The 8,855-nt window shown below is 48.2% G+C and overlaps 1 protein-coding gene across 3 annotated transcripts in view; it reads left to right on the top strand.

The window, feature by feature from the left end:
- SLCO2B1 (solute carrier organic anion transporter family member 2B1) overlaps positions 1 to 8,855 on the top strand; it is a 191,017-nt gene that overhangs the window by 54,783 nt on the left and 127,379 nt on the right. The window lies entirely within an intron of this gene.

The following is an 8,855-nucleotide window of genomic DNA, read 5'->3' as shown; positions in this document are numbered from 1 at the left end:
CCTCAGAGAAGCTCACAGTCTAATCCCTGCCATTTGCACCGTGATCTAAGGCAATTTGGGTGCCGGCAGCACTTTGGTAAAATGGGCTCCTCACAGACCGCAATGTTAATACAGTCTCTTAGATAACTCACCAGCTTCCAAGCAGGCACAGAAAGTGGTGTATTTGCATAGATGTTTTTTTATACTAACTGACTCAGTGCTACAATATAGAGTGCTGTAATCCACAGCATTCTGTCCACTTTCCCAGAATATATATCTTTCTGCAATCACATTTACTGTAGCGGCAAATAAGCACCTTAATGCGGGATTACCGCTAGGGAGGTTAAAGGACATCCAAGATGAAAATAAACTGATGAGAAAAACAATTGTATCTATCCTCCTAAAAAATGACTTTTTTAGATACCCCACAGTTTTATTTTATATTTAATTCTAGTTTTTAAGTTTTTACTGTTTCATTGTCTCTGCTCAATGACACCTTGTCAGAGCTCAAATCTATGACTTATTGACCCTTTTTATCTCTTTCCTGCTCTCAGAAGCCATTTACTGACAGGGAAGTGTTTTATGGCTGTAGTTACTTATCAGAGAAGGTTATGCTATAGTCTGACCCAGTCCGGCCAGGACAGAAACTGTCACTTACATACCTGATGTTTAACTTTTTCAGGCAAAGAAAGAAAAAAAACAGAACACAGCATAGTTATTAGTGTGCTCGGAACTGTACATACACATGTCTATCTCATCATGTCACATGTCACCTCGGTTGTCCTTTAAGAGGCATAGTGGACACCCGCTAGCCAATCAGTGGTCAGCAAAGCGAGAGACTATTCTCTTTGCATTCTGCTGGAACCCTTCACACATTTTCCTCTCCAGACTCTGATAATAATCGGAGGAGATGAGATTCTGGTGCACACCCGAGTCACACGCTATACTCATGAGGGATGATAAGGTCACCCGAGCGGCCGCCATCCTCAGCGATGTCACCGTATAATCCGCTGCTCTCTGTCATAAAGGTCTGTTTTAAAGGGCAAGCTAAAGTGACGAGAGACATATGGAGCCTACCTCGGCGGACATTCTCACAAATAATGCTGGTTTACTGGATGTACATCCCTGGACAGATCATTCTGTGAGAGTTCTGGCCAGCAGTTTGTGACAGCAATGCATGCTGAAAAGGCCATCTTTGTTAAAGAAAAACTCCGACCAAGAATTGAACTTTCTCCCAATCAGTAGCTGATACCCCCTTTTACATGAGAAATCTATTCCTTTTCACAAACAGACTATCAGGGGGAGCTGTATGACTGATATTGTGGTGAAACCCCTCCCACAGGAAACTCTGAGAACCGTGGTACTCCTGGCAGTTTCCTGTCTGTGAACCTTGTTGCATTGTGGGAAATGGCTTGGAAATGGGTTTACAGCTGTTTCCAACTGCCAAAAAAGCATGCAGCAGCTACATCACCTGCCAACAGTAAAAATGTCACCATGTAATACATGCTAAAATGTAAATCAGGGATTTAAAAGATTTTACAATGAGCAAACACTGACTAAATCATTTATACATAATTATTGTAAAAATGAAGCACTTTTTTATTACATTATTTTCACTAGAGTTCCTCTTTAAGTATTTAGCTTAATCAGTGAAGCTTTTCTGGAAAAAAAAACAGCTAGTCTTTTTCTAGTGCAGAGCTAGAGAGAGGCAGAGACTGGGCGGGGCTGAGGTAAAAGGTTAAATACATATTACACTTCTCGTGGCTTCGTTTCTTCAAAGACTATGTTAGGCCCAGTGCACACCAAAACCGCTAGCAGATCCGCAATACGCTAGCGGTTTTGGGAGCTGATTTCAGAGCGATTCTAGGCATGTTTAGAGAGGTTTTCTAAACATACCTAGCGGTTTTGTGTGCGTTTTTGTGTAGCAGATTACACATATTGTTACAGTAAAAGCTGTTACTGAACAGCTACTGTAACAAAAATGCCTGGCAAACCGCTCTGATCTAGCGTTTTTCAGAGCGGTTTGCGGTTTTCCTATACTTTACATTGAGGACGAAACGCTTCCGAAAACCGCAAACGAGCAGCAGGAGGCGCGTTTGCGGCTTGGCAAAAAACGCAAACCGCCGGTGTGCACCATCCCATTGCAATACATTAGCCAAGCGTTTTTAGCGGCAGATGCGGCCGGCGGATCGCTCCAAAAACCGCTCGGTGTGCACTGGGCCTAAGACTGTGTGAGAATGCCTGTCCCTCATAGTAACTCCAACAACCGGGGGGACAAATGTCAAATCACAAGTGCCGTGACCATAATCCCCTCTCATAACAGATATAACCACCAAGACTCCTCCCACCCCTAACTAATAGTCACTAAGGCCCCACCCACAAATAACAGTTGAAGCCACCAAGACTCCTCCCATACACAACAGGTGCAGGCAGCCACCAAAACTCCACAGACCCATGACAGGTGCAGCCACCAAGACTCAACTCATAACAAGTGCAGCCACCAAGTAACATCCATAACAGGTGCAGCCACCAAGACTCCTCCCACTCATAAAAGGTGCAGCCACCAAGACTCCTCCTACCCATAACAGGTGCAGCCACCAAAACTCCTCTCACCCATAACAGGTGCAGCAACCAAGACTCCTCCCACCCATAACAGGTGCAGCCACCAAGACTCCTCCCACCCATAACAGGTGCAGCAACCAAGACTCCTCCCACCCATAACAGGTGCAGCCACCAAGACTCCTCCCACCCATAACAGGTGCAGCCACCAAGACTCCTCCCACCCCTAACAGGTGCAGCCACCAAGACTCCTCCCACCCATAACAGGTGCAGCCACCAAGACTCCTCCCACCAATAAAAGGTGCAGCCACCAAGACTCCTCCTACCCATAACAGGTGCAGCCACCAAGACTTCTCCCACCCATAACAGGTGCAGCCACCAAGACTCCTCCCACCCATAACAGGTGCAGCCACCAAGACTCCTCCCACCCATAAAAGGTGCAGCCACCAAGACTCCTCCCACCCCTAACAGGTGCAGCCACCAAGACTCCTCCCACCCATAACAAGTGCAGCCACCAAGTCTCTGCCCATCCATAACAGGTGCAGCCACCAAGACTCCTCCCACCCATAACAGGTGCAGCCACCAAGACTCCTCCCACCCATAACAAGTGCAACCACCAAGTCTCTGCCCATCCATAACAGGTGCAGCCACCAAGACTCCTCCCACCCCTAACAGGTGCAGCCACCAAGACTCCTCCCACCCATAACAGGTGCAGCCACCAAGACTCCTCCCACCAATAAAAGGTGCAGCCACCAAGACTCCTCCCACCCATAACAGGTGCAGCCACCAAGACTTCTCCCACCCATAACAGGTGCAGCCACCAAGACTCCTCCCACCCCTAACAGGTGCAGCCACCAAGACTCCTCCCACCCATAACAGGTGCAGCCACCAAGACTTCTCCCACCCATAACAGGTGCAGCCACCAAGACTCCTCCCACCCATAACAGGTGCAGCCACCAAGACTCCTCCCACCCATAACAGGTGCAGCCACCAAGACTCCTCCTACCCATAACAGGTGCAGCCACCAAGACTCCTGCCACCCCTAACAGGTGCAGCCACCAAGACTCCTCCCACCCATAACAGGTGCAGCCACCAAGACTCCTCCCACCCATAACAGGTGCAGCCACCAAGACTCTGCCCATCCATAACAGGTGCAGCCACCAAGACTCCTCCCACCCATAACAGGTGCAGCCACCAAGACTCCTCCCATGCATAACAGGTGCAGCCACCAAGACTCCTCCTACTCATAGCAGTTTCAGCCACCAAGACTCCTCCCACCAGTGACAGGTGCAGCCACCAAGACTCCATCCACCCACAACAGGTGCAGCTATCAAGACTCCTCCCACCCATAGCAGGTGCAGCCACCAGGACTCCTCCTACCAATAACAGGTGCAGCCACCAAGACTCCTCCGAGGGTGCTAACCACAATGCCAATGTGCTCAAATATAGATATAGGAAGTGTTTCTGATGTAGAAACCTGGAAAATTACCACAAAAATGGGTATTCTGAATAATCTATATATATAATAGAGTAAGTGCCTCAACCTTCAAGCAAGAAGAAGAAGTACTTTGCATGAGAAAATGTATGCGTGCTCAAACACCAAGTTTAAGGCCTCTTTTCCACGGACTGTTGAGCTGTGTGCTCAGCAAGCAGTTACCAGGCAGCAGTGAGCAGATACCAGGCAGCAGTGAGCAGATACCAGGCAGCAACAAGCAGTTACCAAGCAGCAGCGAGCAGTTACCAGGCAGCAGCAAGCTGTTACCAGGCAGCAGCAAGCAGTTACCAGGCAGCAGCAAGCAGTTACCAGGCAGCAGCAAGCAGTTACCAGGCAGCAGCAAGCAAGCTGTTACCAGGCAGCAGCAAGCAGTTACCAGGCAGCAGCAAGCAGTTACCAGGCAGCAGCAAGCAGTTACCAGGCAGCAGCAAGCAGTTACCAGGCAGCAGCAAGCAGTTACCAGGCAGCTGAAAGCAGTTACCAGGCAGCAGCAAGCAGATACCAGGCAGCAGCAAGCTGTTACCAGGCAGCAACAAGCAGTTACCAGGCAGCAGTGAGCAGTTACCAGGCAGCAGTGAGCAGTTACCAGGCAGCAGTGAGCAGTTGTGAGAGTTTGAGAGGCATTTCACTGCCTATCAACAGTCCATGGAAAAGAGGCCTTACCCTAGCAAGTCTGACTTTGCAAATCTGGCGTAATTGGCTATTCATGAGGCAATGCTCATGCAAATGCATGCACAAACCAATACCACAAAGCAGTCACCCTGCTACATGCTACATTAGCACTATCCAGGAGCGCTACGGGGAGGATTCCCAATGCCCCCTTTTTATACAACCGGGGGGACCGCAGGGTCCCAGGCTCTCTCACTGCCTGGAAACCACAGCGGCACCCCAGAGGGGGAGGCTGGGTGGCGCAGGCGACACCCCCCCCCCCCCAAGTGTGGCCAGCACCGAGGAGAGCCGTCCGCACCCACCTCCCAATATTAAAAACAGGCACTTACCTTAACGTCCATTGCGTTCTGCTACATGCGCATTAACTTGGGGACACCACATAAGAAAGGAGAGAAGCATGGGTCACCCCGAGCTTTAGAGCTCAGGGCTGGCTCACATACAGCACTCCAGAGGAGGGGGGGGGGGGGGACAGGCGCAGAAAAACTCACTCCAGGGCTCACACCACCGAAGCAAGCCATCCACCACCTGCCTCCAAAGGATACAAACTGCACAAAATGCTTTCCATGAGAAAATTAATGCGCATGTAGCAGAAGGCAATGGACGTTAAGGTAAGTGCCTGTTTTTAATATTAGGAGGTGGGTACGGACGACTCTCCCCGGCGCTGGCCACGCTTGTGGGGGCGGCTGCGCCACCCAGCCTCCCCCTCCGGGGTGCCGCTGTGGTTCCAAGGCAGCGAGAGAGCGCTTTGCGGTATTGGTTTTTTGACCCTGCATAGTTTGGCATGCGAAAGCAAATGCATATTTGCATGAGCATTGCCTCATGAATAGCCAATTAGGCCAGATTTGGAAAGCCAAACTTGCTAGGGTTAAACTTGGTGTTTTGAGCACGCATAATTTTTCTCATGGAAAGCATTTTTTGCAGTTGTATCCTTTGGAAGCGGGTGGTGGATGGCTTGCTCTGGTGGTGTGAGCCCTGGGGTGAGTTGTCTGCGCCTGTCCTCCCCACCCCCTCTGGAGTGTTGTGTGTGTGAGCCAGCCCTGAGCTCTAAAGCTCGGGGTGACACATGCTTCACTCCTTTCTAATGTGGTGCCCCCAAGTTAATGCGCATGTAGCAGAACGCAATGGACGTTAAGGTAAGTGTCTGTTTTTAATATTGGGAGGTGGGTGCGGACGGCTCTCCCCGGCGCTGACCACATTTGGGGGGGGGTTAGCTGTGCTACCTAGCCTCCCCCTCCGGGGTGCCGCTGTGGTTCCCAGACAGTGAGTGAGTCTGGGACCCCGCGATCCCCCCGGTTGTATGGGGGCATTGGGAAGCCTCCCCGTGGCGCTCCTGGATAGTGCTAATGTAGCATGAACTAATTCCCGCAGGGCGATCGCTTTGCGGTATTGGTTTTTGGACCCTGCATAGTTTGGCATGCGAAAGCAAATGCATATTTGCATGAGCATTGCCTCATGAATAGCCAATTAGGCCGGATTTGCAAAGCCAAACTTGCTAGGGTTAAACTTGGTGTTTGAGCACGCATACATTTTCTCATGGAAAGCCTACTTCTTCTTGCTTCAAGGTTGAGGCGCGTACTCTATTAGATAGATAGATGCGGCGTATGCTACGACGCGGGTTGGCTAGTGTAATGTATTCTGCTGAGTGTCACTGCAGGGTCTTATTATTGAGAACCTATAAGTGCTCATTAACCATTTTTTACCCTTCTGGACCAGAGCAACGTTCACCTTTCACCAATTTTCCCTTAATTCGACAATAACTTTATAGCTACTTATCACAAAAAACGGATCCATATCTTGTTTTTTTCACCACCAATTAGGTTTTCCTTGGGTGGTACATTTTGCTAAGAATTATTTCATTCTAAATGCATTTTAATAAGAATAATCAGAAAAAAATTGAAAAAATTCATTATTTCTCACTTTTCGGCCTTTATAATTTTAAGGTAAAATGTTCTATTGTGGATAAACCCACACATTTTATTTGCCCATTTGTCCCGGGTATTACAACATTTAACATTTTTCCCTAGTAGAATGTATGGTGACAGTATTTTATTTAGAAATAAAGGTGTATTTTTTCCATTTTGCTTCCATTACTAGGTACAAGCCCATTATTAAAAAAAAAACAAAAAAAAAAACAACAGTAATATATCTTCACAAAAAAGTTCAGTCCCTAGAGTAACTATTTTTGTAGTTTTTTTTTAATTGTCATTAAAAAATAAATAAATATGCAAATGTTTTATTTCTGTCACTATGGGAGAGTGGGAGATGTAAGGAGTTAATTTTAATAAAGACAAAAGTCAAAGACAAACATTTATATTGCGCTTTTCTCCTGGCGGACTTAAAGCGCCAGAGCAGCAGCCACTAGGACGCGCTCTATAGGCAGTAGCAGTGTTAGGGAGACTTGCCCAAGGTCTCCTACTGAATAGGTGATGGCTTACTGAACAGGCAGAGCCAAGATTCGAACCCAGGTCTCCTCTGTCAGAGGCAGAGCCCTTAACCATTACACTATCCAGCCACCCCATAATGGTATGTGTAACTGTTTTATTTAAAAAAAAAAATGTATGCAGGTGTAATTTGGCTACAATATGTCCCCCCTCGCTTTTTCTTCCTGTGCGTACTATTAGGCCTCATTTCCACTAAGGCCTCGTTCACATCACACTCGCTTCCGTGCGGATATGGAAGCGCGTATGATGTGCTGAAACGCAGGAACGGCAGAAGGGCATAGCCTGCCCTTCTACCGTTCACATCTACTGCGCTGTGCAGCAGTACGATGCGCTGGGAAGCGCTTGCGTACTGCTGCCTGCATTTTGCCCGCAAGCGCAGAGCTGATCCCATCACTGTCAATGGATGGGATCAGCAGCGGCGTTCGCATCGCACGGCCATCTGCGCTCCTCTGATGTGAACGAGGCCTTAGTGCGCTTCTGTCCGCTTTTTATCAGCACATCAATGTTACAGATCGATACATGTCGCTGAAAAGCGGACAGAAGCGCGCTAGTGGGAATGAGGCCTTAGTATGCGAACAGGAAGTAATGTGTGGACGTGTTACTTTTTGTTACAATGATCTCATTGATGCCGGTAGGGGCGTAACTAGACTTAATAGGGCCCTCTGCAAAAATGATAGCATGGGGCCCCCTTGGTCCCCAACCCCACGGGATTGGGAGCTGGCAAATGGTAGCAGAGAGTTCTCTGCTGTGAAGCAGCCTCTGGAAGCAGGAAATGATTACACACGCTCCTGCACATGGTTTTTGTGAGTGAACAGGAAGGTTTCTTTGCTAATTGGCTGCACTTGCAGTTGGGGAGAGGGAGGAGGAGGGGCCCCTAGGCCTCTGGGCCCCCCTGCGATGGATGGATACGCCCATGGATGCCGGCAATCATTGTCACTGGGACTTAGATCAATGAATGGGAACTGCATTTCTATTCACTGATCTCCGGGCTAACGGGCCGTGACGAGATTGCGCACAGGAGCGATAACGGGAGTGAACAGGAGCGCGCACAGCAGCAATCATGGCGGGGACGTATTTCTACACCTCTGTGCGGGAACTGAAGTCCTGCGGAATGTAGATATACTGCCCCAGACTGGATAAGTGGTTAAACAAACCCTTATAGCTTCAGATACAGTATTACCGCACATGTTTGTGCAGAAATACAGTTTATAGCTGGTGGCTGTAAACTGGAGAGAAAAAATCACCTCCTATATCATTAAGTTACAAAAATACCCATACGATGCTTTATGTGCATAGCAGTGACTGTACAGTAAGTGTGACCATGAAAGGGAAATTTCACTCTAAATACAGAAAGTAATATTTGCTTCCAGCTAATTTTAGGCTGTGGTTTGCTGTGTTGGTGTCTCGCTGGTCAGACTTGTGGGCTTTTCCAGCAGTGTAAAAAGTTCACTTTCTCTTATAAATTCCTCCTTGTACCAAATGACTGAATGACAGTCAAGAAGAAGACTGCTGCTAGGGAGTATGAGGGCCAGTGCACACCAAAAAGCAGCAGCGTAATCGCAAAAGCTCAGCGCTTTTTGAAGTGATTTTTCATGGCGATTCCAGGCATGTTACTAGCGATTTTCTATTTATACCTAGCAATTTTTGCACTGTTTTTGTGTAGCACTTGTTTATGTATAGTACAGCTGCTAGTGTACTGGTTTTGTCACAAA

Source organism: Hyperolius riggenbachi, chromosome 2, assembly GCF_040937935.1.
Source record: "Hyperolius riggenbachi isolate aHypRig1 chromosome 2, aHypRig1.pri, whole genome shotgun sequence".
NCBI classification, from domain to species: Eukaryota; Metazoa; Chordata; class Amphibia; order Anura; family Hyperoliidae; genus Hyperolius; species Hyperolius riggenbachi.
The sequence above is the reverse complement of the archived record's forward strand: the minus strand, read 5'-3'. Positions and strand labels throughout refer to the sequence as shown.